Source organism: Mus caroli, unplaced genomic scaffold (genome assembly GCF_978045245.1).
Source record: "Mus caroli unplaced genomic scaffold, Mus_caroli_1 scaffold_10, whole genome shotgun sequence".
Lineage (NCBI taxonomy): Eukaryota > Metazoa > Chordata > Mammalia > Rodentia > Muridae > Mus > Mus caroli.
The window spans coordinates 125,096,166-125,112,179 of NW_028227265.1; the positions used below are offsets into that span (position 1 = coordinate 125,096,166).

Consider the following 16,014-nt stretch of genomic DNA (forward strand, 5'->3'; position numbering starts at 1 on the left):
AAACCACATGGTCATCTCGTTAGATTCGGAAAAAGCATTTGACAAGATCCAACACCCATTCATGATAAAAGTCTTGGAAAGATCAGGAATTCAAGGCCCATACCTAAACATGATAAAAGCAATCTACAGCAAACCAGTAGCCAACATCAAAGTAAATGGTCAGAAGCTTGAAGCAATCCCTCTAAAATCAGGGACTAGACAAGGCTGTCCACTTTCTCCATACCTATTCAACATTGTACTTGAAATCCTAGCCAGAGCAATTCGACAACAAAAGGAGATCAAAGGGATACAAATTGGAAAAGATGAAGTCAAAAATATCACTTTTTGCAGATGATATGATAGTATATATAAGTGACCCTAAAAATTCCACCAGAGAACTCCTAAGCCTGATAAACAGCTTCGGTGAAGTAGCTGGATATAAAATTAACTCAAACAAATCAATGGCCTTTCTCTACACAAAGAATAAACAGGCTGAGAAAGAAATTAGGGAAACAACACCCTTCTCAATAGTCACAAATAATATAAAATATCTTGGCGTGACTCTAACTAAGGAAGTGAAAGATCTGTATAATAAAAACTTCAGAGGCAGGCGGATTTCTGAGTTCGAGGCCAACCTGGTCTACAAAGTGAGTGCCAGGACAGCCAGGGCTACACAGAGAAACCCTGTCTCGAAAAACCAAAAAAAAAAAAAAAAAAAAAAAAAAAAAACTTCAAGTCTCTGAAGAAAGAAATTATAGAAGATCTCAGAAGATGGAAAGATCTCCCATGCTCATGGATTGGCAGGATCAACATTGTAAAAATGGCTATCTTGCCAAAAGCAATCTACAGATTCAATGCAATCCCCATCAAAATTCCAACTCAATTCTTCAACGAATTAGAAAGTGCAATCTGCAAATTCATCTGGAATAACAAAAAACCTAGGATAGCAAAAACTCTTCTCAAGGATAAAAGAACCTCTGGTGGAATCACCATGCTGATCTAAAGCTTTACTACAGAGCAATTGTGATAAAAACTGCGTGGTACTGGTATAGTGACAGACAAATAGACCAATGGAATAGAATTGAAGACCCAGAAATGAACCCACACACCTACGGTCACTTGATCTTCGACAAGGGAGCTAAAAACATCCAGTGGAAGAAAGACAGCATTTTCAACAAATGGTGCTGGCACAACTGGTTGTTAACATGTAGAAGAATGCGAATCGATCCATTCCTATCTCCTTGTACTAAGGTCAAGTCTAAGTGGATCAAGGAACTTCACATAAAACCAGAGACACTGAAACTTATAGAGGAGAAAGTGGGGAAAAGCCTTGAAGATATGGGCACAGGGGAAAAATTCTCGAATAGAACAGCAATGGCTTGTGCTGTAAGATCGAGAATTGACAAGTGGGACCTCATGAAACTGCAAAGCTTCTGCAAGGCAAAAGACACCATCAATAAGACAAAAAAACACCAACAGATTGGGAAAGGATCTTTACCTATCCTAAATCAGATAAGGGACTAATATCCAATATATATAAAGAACTCAAAAAGGTGGACTCCAGAAAATCAAATAACCCCATGAAAAAATGGGGCTCAGAACTGAACAAAGAATTCTCACCTGAGGAATACCGAATGGCAGAGAAGCACCTGAAAAAATGTTCAACATCCTTAATCATCAGGGAAATGCAAATCAAAACAACCCTGAGATTCCACCTCACACCAGTCAGAATGGCTAAGATCAAAAATTCAGGTGACAGCAGATGCTGGCGAAGATGTGGAGAAAGAGGAACACTCCTCCATTGTTGGTGGGATTGCAAGCTTGTACAACCACTCTGGAAATCAGTCTGGCGGTTCCTCAGAAAATTGGACATAGTACTACCGGAGGATCCAGCAATACCTCTCCTGGGCATATATCCAGAAGATGTCCCAACCGGTAAGAAGGATACATGCTCCACTATGTTCATAGCAGCCCTATTTATAATAGCCAGAAGCTGGAAAGAACCCAGATGTCCCTCAACAGAGGAATGGATACAGAAATTATGGTACATTTACACAATGGAGTACTACTCAGCTATTAAAAAGAATGAATTTATGAAATTCCTAGCCAAATGGATGGACCTGGAGGGCATCATCTTGAGTGAGGTAACACAATCACAAAGGAACTCACACAATATGTATTCACTGATAAGTGGATATTAGCCCAAAACTTAGGATACCCAAGATATAAGATACAATTTGCTAAACACATGAAACTCAAGAAGAATGAAGACCAAAGTGTGGACACTGTGCCCCTTCTTAGAATTGGGAACAAAACACCCATGGAAGGAGTTACAGAGACAAAGTTTGGAGCTGTGATGAAAGGATGGACCATCTAGAGACTGCCGTATCCAGGGATCCATCCCATAAGCAGCTTCTAAACGCTGACACCATTGCATACACTAGCAAGATTTTGCTGAAAGGACCCAAATATAGCTGTCTCTTGTGAGACGATGCCGGGGCCTAGCAAACACAGGAGTGGATCCTCACAGTCAGCTATTGGATGTATCACAGGGCTCCCAATGGAGAAGCTAGAGAAAGTACCCAAGGAGCTAAAGGGATCTGCAACCCTATAGTTGGAACAACATGATGAACTAACCAGTACCCCGGAGCTCTTGTCTCTAGCTGCATATGTATCGAAAGATGGCCTAGTCGGCCATCACTGGAAAGAGAGGCCCATTGGACTTGCAAACTTTATATGCCCCAATATAGGGGAATGCCAGGGCCAAAAGAATGGGAATGGGTGGGTAGGGAATTGGGGGGCGCTATGGGGGACTTTTGGGATAGCATTGGAAATGTAATTGAGGAAAATATGTAATAAAAATATTAAAAATTAAAAAGAAAGAAAGAAAGAAAGAACGAACGAACGAACGAACGAACGAACGAACGAAAGAAAGAAAGAAAGAAAGAAAGAAAGAAAGAAAGAAAGAAAGAAGACAGGCTGGGAGGTGGCTTAATGGGTAATGCAATATGATAGGATTTGGGTTTGGATCCCCAACACCAATATAAAGCCAGAATTGTGAGTAGATGTCTATAATCCCAGGACTCCTGCATTAAGATGGGAAGGTCCCTGGAAGCTCACGGGTCACTCAGCTTGACATACTCGTCAAACGACATGGACAGCCTGCCTCTATCATGGAAGGCACATAAACTGGCAACACAAGTTCCCATTATTGTTGTGTTCGTCTGCTTTCTGCTAGTTTTTCTTTGCCTTGATACTTTTGGATGTTCCAGTTTATGAGTGGGTGGTTATATTTCTTTTAGGGCACTAGTGAGGGAGAAAGTCAGTAGGCACAAAATGAATCAGTTAAGAAAGCACAGAGACAGGACTTAGGGTGGAAAGGACTAGTTATCAGTCCTAGGGCCATGTGTGGACAGGGCAGGTATAGCGTCTTATCTGGAGTGTTGCAGATACCTGTTTCTTCCCCCCACCCCACTTCTGTTTTGAGACAGGATATCCTACAACCCAAGCTAATGTTAAACTCTTCATGTATTGTAGTTGAGGATGACCTTGAACTCCTAATTCTCCTTCTTCCTCTTACTGCTAGGATGCTAGGCATGACCATGTCTGGCTTGTACAGGTTGAGGGTGGCACTCAGGGCTTTATGCATGCTAGGTACATGCCCTATCAGCTGAGCTACAGCCATTCTTGGGTAGATGGTAGGCTGAGTAGATGGTAGATTCTTGGACCACCAGTCCTGAATAAAAAAGAAAGCAAGTGTAGTGGTGGGATGACTTGGGGTGACATATCTGGATAAGAAATTATGTATTCTCAGTTTTTTATTGTTTGCTTGTTTATTGCACACTTATGCATGGATTGTTGTTATGTAGAGATCAGAGGACGACCTCCAGGAGTCAGTTCTCTCTTTCTACAATGTGAGCCCCAGGGATCAAACTCAGATCTTCAGGATGGGCAGCAATCACTGTTACCCACTGAACCATCTCAATGCCATCTCATGGGGCAGGTGAATCACAAAAGCATGGCCATGAGGACTGGCCAATTGGAATAAGAGTGGCCCAAGTGGACCATGACAAATTGTAACTCAGGGTTATTGACAGGGAAGTAGGCAAAATAACAATAGAGGGTTATATCTACCCAGCTCTAATGTGTTAATGTGCTTATAATAATTGTAAAGGTTTTGTCTTTTATCTGGGAAATGAATGGTCAAAGGCAGGGTTAAAAAAAACAATTAATATTAATTTTAACCTCAACACTACATACTGCATTCGCACATTCCCTCCCTCTTTCCCCCCCAACCCCTGAGTGTGTGTGTGTGTGTGTGTGTGTATGTATGTGTATGTGTGTGTGTTTTCAAACTTGCCATCTTCTTGCCTCATGCTCCCAAGGCATGCACCAACATACTTTGTTTTGTTTTGTGTATCCCAGACTAGCCTCTTGGACTTGTCATCCTTCCCTCATATTCTAAGTGCTGAGATAGAGGCATACAACACCCTGCCCAGAGTTGAACCCGGGTTTTTTATATGTTAAGCAAGCATTCTACCAACTGAATTCACCCTCAGCCCAACAGCTCTTGTTTTAAGTCTCTTTATTAAAACAAGAAGCTGCATGGAATAACTAACTATTCATATTACAAACAGACTCACCTACCACCAATGTCCTAGGGTGCCTCTAGGTCATTAAGTGACTTATCACTGCATGTTTATTTTCAAAAGAGACTTCCCTTTGCTCCCTCAGCAAACCAGCATCTGCAGGAAAGCAACGTGCTCATAAAAACAAACACAAAATACATCAGCTTCTATCCTGATGCTGCTGGTACATGAGGTGGTGGCAAGTGGCCACAGCTATAATCATTTAGGTTTGATTTAGTTTTAGTTTTGTTGTTGTTGATATTGTTTGGGTTTTCCATTTTCGTTTTTGTTTTGTTTGTGGTACTAGAACCCATAATCTCATATGTTCTAAACAAGCATCCTACCAGTGAGCCACATCCCTAACCCTCACTGGAAGATGCTAGGCAGGTGCTCTACCACTGAGCTATATCCCCAGTCTCTTTTATTGCTTATTTTGAGACATGTCTTACTAAATTTCCTAGGCTAGCCTTAGGCTTATGATCCTCATGCCTCTGGCTCCAAAGTACCTAGGATAGCAGGCCTGTGCTACCATGCCTGTAGCTGTCTTTTCTTTTCATTTTGCTTTTAGTACATATTTATTTTGTTTTTAATTATATATACATACACATTCATAGACATGTATGTGCACATACATGCACATGCCTGAAAAAGTCAGAAGAGGCATTAGGTTCTCTGGAGCTGGAGATCTGGGAGGTTGTGAGCCACCGAAGTGTTGCTGGGAAGCCAATCCTCTGTGAGAGGAGTATCAGCTTTTAACAGGTGAGCCATCTCTCCAGCCCTAGGCTTGTCATGTCTTAAAGAGACACCAGCATCTATGTTGCTTGTGACCCTCTATCAAGGGGAAGCAGAAAGGAGCGCTGCAGTGAGAAATACCCATACAGCATATGGGTTGCCCTCCAGATATTATAGACTTTGTGAGAACATCCTATGGAGACAGGAGTAGTAATGGACACAGGACTAAAAAAGCTATAGAACACACACACACACCTTAGGGGTGGGGAAAAACGAGGGAGAGAATGTGAGAATACCGTAGATAGTGCTGTAGCTAAAATTAATATTAATTGGGGGGCTTTTAATCCTCTTAATGGACCAGAGATGTAATACTCACTGGTAGTAGCAGGAAGGTAAAGGAAGACCACTCTGGACCTATCCTTCCCTCCTATAACAATCCAATAGCAGCTCATAGCTTGAACCTATCCATCCCTTCTGATGACGAGTCTGAGGGCTTCTCATGGCTCCTGGCCTGCCAGTTTGAGTTCTCCATGGTTACCTGGCTCCTCCTACCACTCCACCCAACCCCACTGATCATCACCTTGACTCTATAGTTCTCAGTCTGTGTCCTCAGATTCCCAAGATCCAGTCAAACTTCAGAAACAGCACCTTGGGCAGCTCTATGATGCCAGACCTTTGCCTTAGCTGTTCCCGCCATGAGTCCTTCAGTCACCATTTCCATTATCTGATCCCAGGCCCTGCTGACCTTGCAAGTGAGACTTTTTCAGCAACTGCTTCCAAGAAGCCTCCAGGATTTCCAGGCTAGCTCAGGGAATTCATCATGTCTCCAGGGACATGCCTCTGCTGGGACTAGATTACTTTGGCTTACAACTTCTTCCCCATAGGACCAGGCTAAGAAGGTAGTAAATGCATCCAATTCCTATCACAATGGTTAACTTTGGTTGTCAACTTGACCAGATTATGGGGTCAGCTAAGATACATGCCTCTTAGACTCAGTTGAAGGTATCCCCTGAGAGAATTAACTGAAGAGAGAGGACTCCCCCCAACCCAGGTGTGAGCAGCATCTTCTGGTGGCAGCCTAGATATGAAGAAGTCTTCAAGGTAAAGGGTACAGGGCTACTTTTGACTGTTGGTTTTCATTGACTACTGGTAAATGCATCTATTTTGCTGCTGCCACTGCACCGACCATCCTATGCTAACAGTAGAACTCAGCTACTTTGACTTTCCATTGGAGACTGAAGACTCTCCAAGAATTGTTCAGGACTTTAGTACCAAACTGGACAGCTGAGCTACCTAACCTTTAGGACTGATCAGCTACTGGATTCTTACCCTCTCCAACATGCAGGTAGCCACTCTTGGACTGCCCAGTGTATGTCATGTGAGCCTAGCTAACAAATTCCCTTTGTAATATATATTGAGCCTACCAGTTCTGTTCCTCTAGAGTAGCAATTTGCAACACGTGGGTAATGACCCCAACAGGGATCACATATCAGATATCCTGTATATCAGATATTCATATTATAATTAGTAATGGTAGCAAAATTACAGTTAAGAAGTAGTAACAAAATAATTTTATGGTTGAGAGTCACCACAACATGAGGAACTGTATTGAAGGGTCACAGCATTAGGAAGGTTGAGAACCACTGTTCTATTGATTCCTAACACAGTATCTATTGCTGGCTCCAAATCCAGCCTCAGCCTAAATAGCACCTTTCAAGAGAGGCCCACACCAAACAAAATAGAGGAAGCCCCTTCATGCTCAGATAGATTCTGGGAAAAAGAAAACACAGGAAAATCTAAATGCTCTGCTTCAGTGTTTGAGGTCCAAGAAACGAGACTCATCCCCAAGTCCTTTTGGCCTCTACCTATGTCTCCAAGAAGCCATAGCTGAGATTTCTGTTGAAGACTGGTTGCTTCTATCATCTTGTAGCTTGCTAGGATACAGAATCACCAAAGATCATAATGAAGTAGAAAGCTGAGAACCAGAAGGTGAACTTACCTATTTTATGAACCTGTACCCAAACTGAGCCTCATCTTAACATCCTGCCTGATCTTTACTTAGGCTGTATCCAGAGTACCTGGATGCCTAGCATCATTTGATCAACAACACTTACTTGGTACCTACCACGCATCAAGTACTGGCCTACACACTAGAGTCTACACAGGGGGCTGAGCAAATTCTATTGCTAACTCAGGAATTCATGTTTTTAAAAGAGTGGAGGAGAGATACATAGTATATTTTGTTAATTATTTGTTTCATTATATCAGGCAGCAACCAGTCTTGTGGAGAGAAAAAAGAATGAGGCAGGGAGGAGAATGTGAAGAGGGATACAGAGGAACCCAGAGACTACATTTGAAAGACAGAGGTCAGAGGAGATGGTTCAGTCAGTAAAGTATATTCCACAAGTATGGGGGCCTGAGTTTGATCTCCAGAACCCACATTTTAAAAAGGAAGTCAGGTCTGGGGGTACACACTTGTAATCCCAGAACTTAGGAGGCAAAGACAAAGGCCCCATCCCTGGGTCTTGCTGGCCAGCCAGCCTAGCCTAACTGGAAAGTGTCAGGTCCCAGTGAGAGGCCTATCTCAACAAAGGTGAATGGCTCCTATGAAGGGACACTTAAACTTGTCCTCTGCCCTCCACAAGTGCTTACAGTGACATACACACACAAAGAAGGGAGTGAAAGAAAGAAAAGAGTAAAAGAAAAGGGGAAAGACAGAAAGAAAAAAGAAAAGATAACCAGACCTTGGTCAGAAAAGCCTCCTTGCTATGATAACATTTTAAGTGCAGGAGCCAAAGCAGAGAAACAGGTCATTCTTGCCAGTCTTAACAGCCAGTCCAAAGGCCTGAGGCAGGGCTATACACTGAACTGAAGACACACAGAAAGTGACATGGCCACAGCAGAAGGAATACTGGTTAGAAGTGACAATAGGAAAGGCTCAGCCATTTATATAGAACAATCCTCACCAACCTCTCAGCCAGAGGCCTGTTTCTCTTCCCTCCATCACTCTCTGTATTCCCTGTCATCTCCCAGAAGTTCAGGCCTCTGGGAAAACTCTGATAATTAAGGTCAAAGTCACCATGACCGGATACCCTCTGGGCTTGGCACAGTATGGGACACTCCATACATGAGTGGGGTGCCTTCTTCTCTGACCTTGTCTGAGGAATTTTAAGCCCCCACATATGCGTCGACCTGAGGAATGTCACATAGCTCCAATTAGATTATAGGATCAATTTCCTTTCTCTTGATAAAACCTGTTCAGCTAGAACCTGAGATTCCTGAAATGTTGCACCATGCTAATGAGGCATTTCAGGTACCCTAAGTCCCCAGCCAATGACCTTTGCCCATCCTGGATGTTCCTTCCTACTCTCTGTCCCACAAATCTTTATAAGCCTTGACTCATCCCAAGTAAAGTTGACCTGCCTCCTGATGGCTGGTCCCGATGTGGTCATTCACCGTATGTACTCACAGGGCTTTCAAACCACCACTACCACCGCCCTTGATGTCTGCTCCCTTTGAAGGGACTGGATTGGCCAATGATCTACAAGGCAGGGAGATCCACACAATCCCTCTGCCTCAGCCCCAAAAGTGACCCCATTACACATGCCCCAACTATAAGCAGAAGAAGGTTCAAAGAGTACCTACCACAAATTTGGACAGGGACAGAGGGCAGCCACCCAGCACAGTATCCAGTAGCAAGAAAGGTTAGCCATGGTAGCACACCCTGAAAGCCACTACTAGGGAGGCAAAGGCAGCCAGATCTCTGTGAATTAAAGACCAGCCTGGTCTACAGAGGTAGTTCCAGGCTGGCCAGGACTACATAGTGAGATTCTACCTTAAAATTAATTAATTTTGGATCTCAATTCCAGCAAACTGGGGTCAAAATCTGCTCATGAAGCCAGAGCAGATGAATGACTCAGTCAGTAGTAGGAGTGGGTTAGGTGACGAGAACCAAATGACCAGCTCTTGCCCATGTGAGATACAAGAAAAAGGAACAAGTTTAATCTCCATCATCTGAGGAGAGAGTAGCCACTGGTCAGTAGCTGCCCCATCCTCAGAACACACCTGCTTGGCTTCTGTGGTTTCTCCTCCAGGCTCACCATCTCTGCATCCTTCAGGCCCCTGTTACCTGCTGCCCTGCTCTATGTATTGTGTGACCTTTATCAGCTCCTACCTCCACACTGGCAATCAGAATTCTCTCCCTGACTAATTCCTTTTCCCTGCCCCTGGGCAAGAAGGAAATCTGGACCCCTCTAGGAAGTTTCCCTGGGCCACCCTACCATGTGTAAAGAGAAGATGTCTTGCCTTGGTGGAAAAAAGAATATGGCCTTGTCTTCCTCTTTTTAGGGTTCATCGACACACATATGGAACAAAATTAGAAAGCAAAAAGTTCCAACTCCTCCTCTGCTCTTGAGTAAGGGCCTTCCAAGGGTCAGCTGTGGTTGGTCTGCAGGTCGTTGCCTCTGCTCCTCTTAGAACTCTTCCTCGCATTCACTCTATTCCAGCCACGCCAGCCTCCTTGCCATACCCAACACACACCAAGTTTGTGAGGGTCCTAGGGCCTTTGCATCTCAGTCCAGAACAGGAGAAAGGTCATGCTGCGTTTGAGAGGTCCCATTAGAAAGAGACTAAAGAAGTCCTAGAGAAGGTCTGAAGGAGGAGGCAGGATTGCCCCACAGGTAAAGGCACTTGCCACCAAATTTGACCCAATTCCATCTCTGAGACCCACATGGTAGAAGAACTTAGTCCTACAAGTTACACACACACACAAACACACACACACACATACTCGCACACGCACACACACCGTACACACCACTCTGAATAATTTAAAAGTGCTGCATAAAGGGCTGAGGAGTGGAAGAATAGGTAGAGATGGGAGGAAGATTCTTGCCAGTAAGGGCATTCAGAGACAGTTTCTTATTTATATTTTAATTTAAGTATTTATTTTGTACTCCTGGGATGTTAATCAGGGTTTTGCACATGCTAAGCAAGATTTCTACCTTGATCTAGGTCTCTAGACATGACCTTTCTTTTATTTCTTTCAACATTTTACTTACTCATGCATGTGGATGTGGGTACATGAGTGCCACAGTGTATGTGACACTCAGAGAACAACTTAAAGGAGTTAGGTCTCTCCTTCCACCATATGGATTCTGAAGATCAACCTCGGGTTATTAGACTTGGCAGCAAGGGTCTTTATCCAGTGAGCCATATTGCTGACCAGACTTCCTCTTTACTAAACCCATAGCACCTTTGGTCCTTGCCTCCCACCTATGTCCTGCCCTGTCTCCCAGTTAGCTCCCATTTTGTTCCTCCAAAGCCTGCCCTGTGTCACTCCTCTACCAGCTTGGGGTCCAAAGACATGACAAAGGGCAGATACCAGAAACAGATTGCTGACTTCAATGTAACAATGTTCATCTCATGTCAGCCACAAACATTAGTGTCTTCTCCAACCACAGCTCCATCCCACCCAGTCTATCCAAGATTCATTGAATTCTCACCCATCCAAACCTCTCTAGAACAGTCACCTCTATTCTGGTCTCCTGGCTCCTGCCACCACAAGCACCATGCACACCCACTGTTTTGTTTTCTAGGATTAAAATAACATATAAATTCCCTGTTGAGGCCTAGCCATCCTGCTCTCCTCTAGACTTCAAGGTTTTTTTGTTTTGTTTTGTTTTGTTTTTTTGTGGGGTGAGGGGTGGTTAGTTGGTTGATAGGTGTTGGATTGAGGCTGGCAGAAAACACAAGAACATGACTATGTTGCGTAAAGAGGCCAAAAGAGGGCATTAAATTCCCTGGAGCTAGAGTTTCACCAAGTTGCTGTAAGCCACCTAATAGGGGGTGCTGGGATCTCAACTCAGGTCCTCTGCAAGCAAGAACCAATGAGCAATGCTCTTACCAATGAGCAATCTCTCCAGCCCCCATAGATCTCAATGTTCTTTCAAATCTCTACTAATTACTCCTCCAAGTGCCCAGCAATGTGCGTGGAGCCTTGTATCTGCTTATCCTTTTTGGTTTGGAATACTGTTCCTCTGCCCAATCCACCCTTAGTTGAATCACCATAGCAGAATTTTAACAGAGCCATTCTATCTGGCATGAATTCCAGAGGGCTGGCACCTAAGCTTTTCTCAGCAGTTGTTAGCTAAGATCTTCTGAGGTTGTTCTCAGAGCGTTTGCATAACTTAGTCCCAAGACATACTAGGGCTTAGAATTGCTTAGGCGATGGTTCTTTCAAGATGAACCCTAGATCAGATACAAGGTTTTGATAAACAAAAAATTAACTTGCTAAAATTAACCTGCTAAAAGCGCCTTTTGTGTCACAATAAAAAGCACTTCTAGAAAAACATGCATAGGGATGGCCTAAGCCGTCTGCACATAAGTAACAGTTGTGCGCCTGGGTCTTCATGTGGGACTCCCAACAACAGGGGTAGGGCTGTCTCAGAGTCTGTTGCCTGCCTTTAGATCCTTTTCCCCTAACTGGGCTGCCTCATCTAGCCTCAAGAGAAGATGCACCTAGTCTTACTGCAACTTGCTAAGCCAAGACTAGCTGATATCCATGGGAGGTCTCCCCATTTCTAAAAAGAAAGGGAGGATGGATGGATAGGGGGGAGGACTGACAGGAAAGGAGGGAGGGGAAACTGCAGTCTAGATGTAAAGTAAGTAATTTTTTTAAAGCGCTTCTAGGAAGCTGCCAGCATTCAGTCCTCGAGAGGCTGATCCCCCTGCTGCTTGAGAAAGCATGAATTCATCCCACAGTGTTTCTCTTTCTTCCGTCCAGTCATCCCATGTAACCCAGAACACAGACAGCTGTCACCCAGCCAGGATGCAGCCTTCCCTGACACTCTCTGGGCCAAGCCGTGTTACTGCACTCAGTTCTACCCTGAGGCATGAACTCTGCAATAGCCCTGTGTTAACAGACTAGTTTCATCAGGCACTGATTACTAGCCAGGCATTGTCCTCAGTTCTTTTAACTATACGGGGAGTTTAAATGCTATTGGTCCCATTTTACAACTGGGGAAAATGAGGTAAACCCACTAGCCGGAGGGCTGCACCATTCTGCAAGCCCAGACTGGAGAGGAAAGCAACCTGCGGCACCCAGATCAGAGGGGAGCACTCCCCACTGCACTCCCCAGATCAGAGGGGAGCACTCCCCACTGCACTCCCCAGATCAGAGGGGAGCACTCCCCACTGCAATGCTTTCTTGTGTCATCTCAGGGTGGAGTAGGGGCCTTTACCCACTCTCTTTGTCCTCTTTAGTAAGCCCAGAGGCTCCTTTTGCTAAATGTTCACTCCCTCCCAGGCACTATACCAACTAAATGCCCCCACCCCCACCCCTCTACTGGCCAACAGCCTTGGATTTGGAAGAGGATAGTGTTCTCCTCAGAGTAGGCATGGAAGCCAACCACAGGTTCTCAGGAATGTAAAGGGCACAGATTTTCAAGTACTATCAACAGCTGTGGACCCAGTAAGGAGAAAGATACTTCAGACCCATTTTCCAGATGGGCAAACAAAAGCTCAGAACCCTTTCCTGCAGCCAGGAGTTCCCAGCTTCTATCTATTGCCTCTTCTCTCCTTGACTCCTGGAAACAACCCCCTTTAGGAGTGAGTAAAGTGAGAAGGTAAAGAAGATTCCCCAATACTCCCGCAACCTGGCTGGCCTTCAGAGAAGGCTCAAGGCAGGCCGAGTGATGCTATTGGAACTCCACTCAAACTGACTCTACGGCTGGGAAAAGGCACGCTCTAAAGGATGTGGGGCTTCCAAGGCAAGTTCATAGTCTGAGATTCCTTTCTTGCGGATCTCCGTCCAACCAACAGGTCCAGGTCACCCCACTGGAGACTGCACTGGTGCCTAGGACCTTGGCTGAGCCCAAACTGCTCTCTTAGGAAGCCCTGTCTCCCACATCCCCATATCAGCTCATAGATTTTGCAAGCTCAAGGCATAACTGGCTTACAGAATGAATTCAAAGACGGCTTAAACAAGTTAGTGAGCCGGGCATGATGGCGCAATGCCTTTAATCCCAGCACTCTGGAGGCAGAGACAGGTGGATTTCTGAGTTCGAGGACAGCCTGGTCTACAAAGTGAGTTCCAGGACAGCCAGGGCTACACAGAGAAACCCTGTCTCGAAAAAACCAAAGTTAGTGAGGTGGTCTCAAAATAAAACCTAAGGACTAAGCTGGTGCTAGCTCAGTGAGTACAGCGCTTGCTATGCAAGTATGACAACCTCCAGGTTCAGTTAAGAGACCTGTCTCAGGAACTAATATGGAGAGTGAGAGAGGAAGGCATAAGAAGTCAATCTCTGGCCTCCACACACTTGAGCTCACACACACATAGATGCACACACACATTCATACACACATTGACACCACAAGTGAGTACACACACACAAAGGAAGGAAGCAAGCAAAGTGCTGCAGCGGCCGAGTGCTTGTCTAGCATGAGGCCCTAGATTCAACCTAGCCCTCCCCCCAAATAAAATAAGGCCCCTTCCAAATTCTTAGAAGACCACCTCGGAAAGCTCCACACAGACCTTCCTCACATCTCACTTCCAAACTCGCATGAAACACAATTCTTCTTGGGGGAAAACACAGAATTTCTAACTTACCTCTTATCACTTCACGCACCTTCTATCAGGGGCCCAGCCAGACGCCCAGGCTGCCCTGGTGTCTTTTCAGCTTTCCTAGCATAGGGCAGGGTCTTCCTCTCAAGACACAATCAGATGGCTGTTGCTTGCTGCCTTAAACATCCCTTGTACACACAGCCCGGAGGATGGAGCTGTGGGCTCCTCATTGTCTTCCAAGCCCTGGTCAACCACTCCCTACCTTCTTTCTTCCCTGTATACACTCCAGCCTCTTTTCTGGTCTGCAAACGCACCAGCCTGGCCATTTCCCTAGGATTTTGTGGCCTGGGCCCAGAAAGCTCTCCATAGCAGGTGCCCTCATGACAGGCTGCCCCTTTCCCTCAGACATCATAGGCTTCCTCACAACACTTCAACCCCCTTCCTCCAGTATTTGTATAGTGCTCTACACACTCCCTTGTTTCCCAGAGGCTGGGTCTACGTGGTTCCCGAATCGCTGTGTCTGCGGCCTTCGCCTTCTCCGGTCGGGTCGGTAGCACCCAGCAGGTGCTCCGTACCAATTCTCCAGTGACAGACACTCCTGTGGCGCAGTGCCTGTTCACAAGTCCGGATTCCCCACGTCACGACAACCCCCATTCTCTCCCGCGCGTTTTCTATTCATGTCCACCACCTGCACCTGCGCCATGAGGGCACCACAGCTCTCCGGAGAACGCAACCTGATCCCGGACCAGATGGGAAACCTTGAGAAATACCTTGTCGGAGGAATGAGGGGAAACTAAATGACTGTTTTGGCTCCGAGCCGGACTGCTCTTAGCCCTGGAGGAGAGGAATGTTTCGAGGGTATCTACTGGGGCGGCGCCCCCAGAGAGGGGTGATTGCTTACCTGGAGGTGCAGAAAGCAAGATGCAGGCCGAGGCGGTGCGGAGATCAGCTAACCCGAAGATGCCTTAGACACGCCGCAGACCGCTCTGGGCCGAGAAACTCCTCTCTACAGAGTCTCCACCCGCGAGGGAGGAAATAGGACCGGAGGGGGCCTCTGGGAGGAGTTTGATGGGGCCTTGGGCGTGGTCTGAGCAGGGGAAAAGGGCGTGGCTTCAGTGCAGTCGGGCCCAGTGCGCGCAAAGAACCGCTTGGTCCAAAACCCTGAGCCCTAAACTGCCCAACCGGCTGCCTGGCCTCGCCCCCACGCCACCAGGCCCCTCCCAAGACCCCACCTTATAGTCGTTTGTCGCCTCCAGACCGCCCCCTGAGCCCCTAATCCTGAACCTTGGGACCCTCCCTCCAGCCTCGCCCTAGACTATTACCAGCTCCTTCAGTTTCCGGGCCCCGCCCACAGCCCCTACCCGCCGCCAGGACCCGCCCCCAACTCCACTCTACCCTTGGTCTGCTACTCCTTACCCCAATCCCTGCTTTCAGCCTCTTCCTCTAACTGGCAAGGCCTGGTCCCCAGCCCAGTCCAGCTTTATCAGGCCCCGCCCCGACCCGAGGCTGTTGTGGGCACCTGGCCTTTCTCCAGCCATGCTGTAGGTTTCTGCAGAGCATATCTCTGACGTTTGAACCCAGCAGCGTCTACTAAGCACTCTCTCTGGATCTTGTTTTCCAGTTCTAGGTCTCTTCTTTGTGATGCTCTGGCTTGTCTTTCTGCCTGCACTCCGTTTCTCAGATGCACTGCTAGGCTCTGCAAAGAAAGCTTGGATCATTCTGCAGGCCTTAGCACCCCAGGGCATGAGTACTTGGAGTTGATCAGACCAACCTGGAGGATTGCTGGGCCTGGGCCCACCAAGAAGCTGTCCGCAGGATTGAAGAGGAGAAGGGAGATTACATTAATATGTCAGCTATGGTTTTGTGAGGTGCAAAGGTCAGGCAAGATCTGAGAGATTAAGCTGAGATACAAGTCAGAGTGGGTGATAGCTGTTTCCACTGTTTGACCCAGGATAATGCAGGAGGATGTTGGCCTCTCCTTGCCTAGTACAACCAGAGGAAAGACAATTCTAGGGCAAGCAGTTACCAATAGAAGGGAAGAGGCTTCTAATAACTTGTCATCTTTGTAAAAGAGAATGTAATATAAGGACATCAAGTCTAGCTCAGAAGGTA

At 46.0% G+C, this 16,014-nt stretch overlaps 1 protein-coding gene across 1 annotated transcript in view; it reads right to left on the reverse strand.

Moving 5' to 3' along the window:
* Positions 1 to 14,999, reverse strand: part of Cers4 (ceramide synthase 4) — a 36,005-nt gene extending 21,006 nt beyond the window's left edge. The window contains exon 1 of the mRNA XM_021169920.2: positions 14,804 to 14,999. The gene's annotated coding sequence lies outside the window, so the exon portion shown is untranslated. The remainder of the gene's footprint in view (positions 1 to 14,803) is intronic.
* Between the last annotated feature and the right edge of the window lie 1,015 nt (positions 15,000 to 16,014).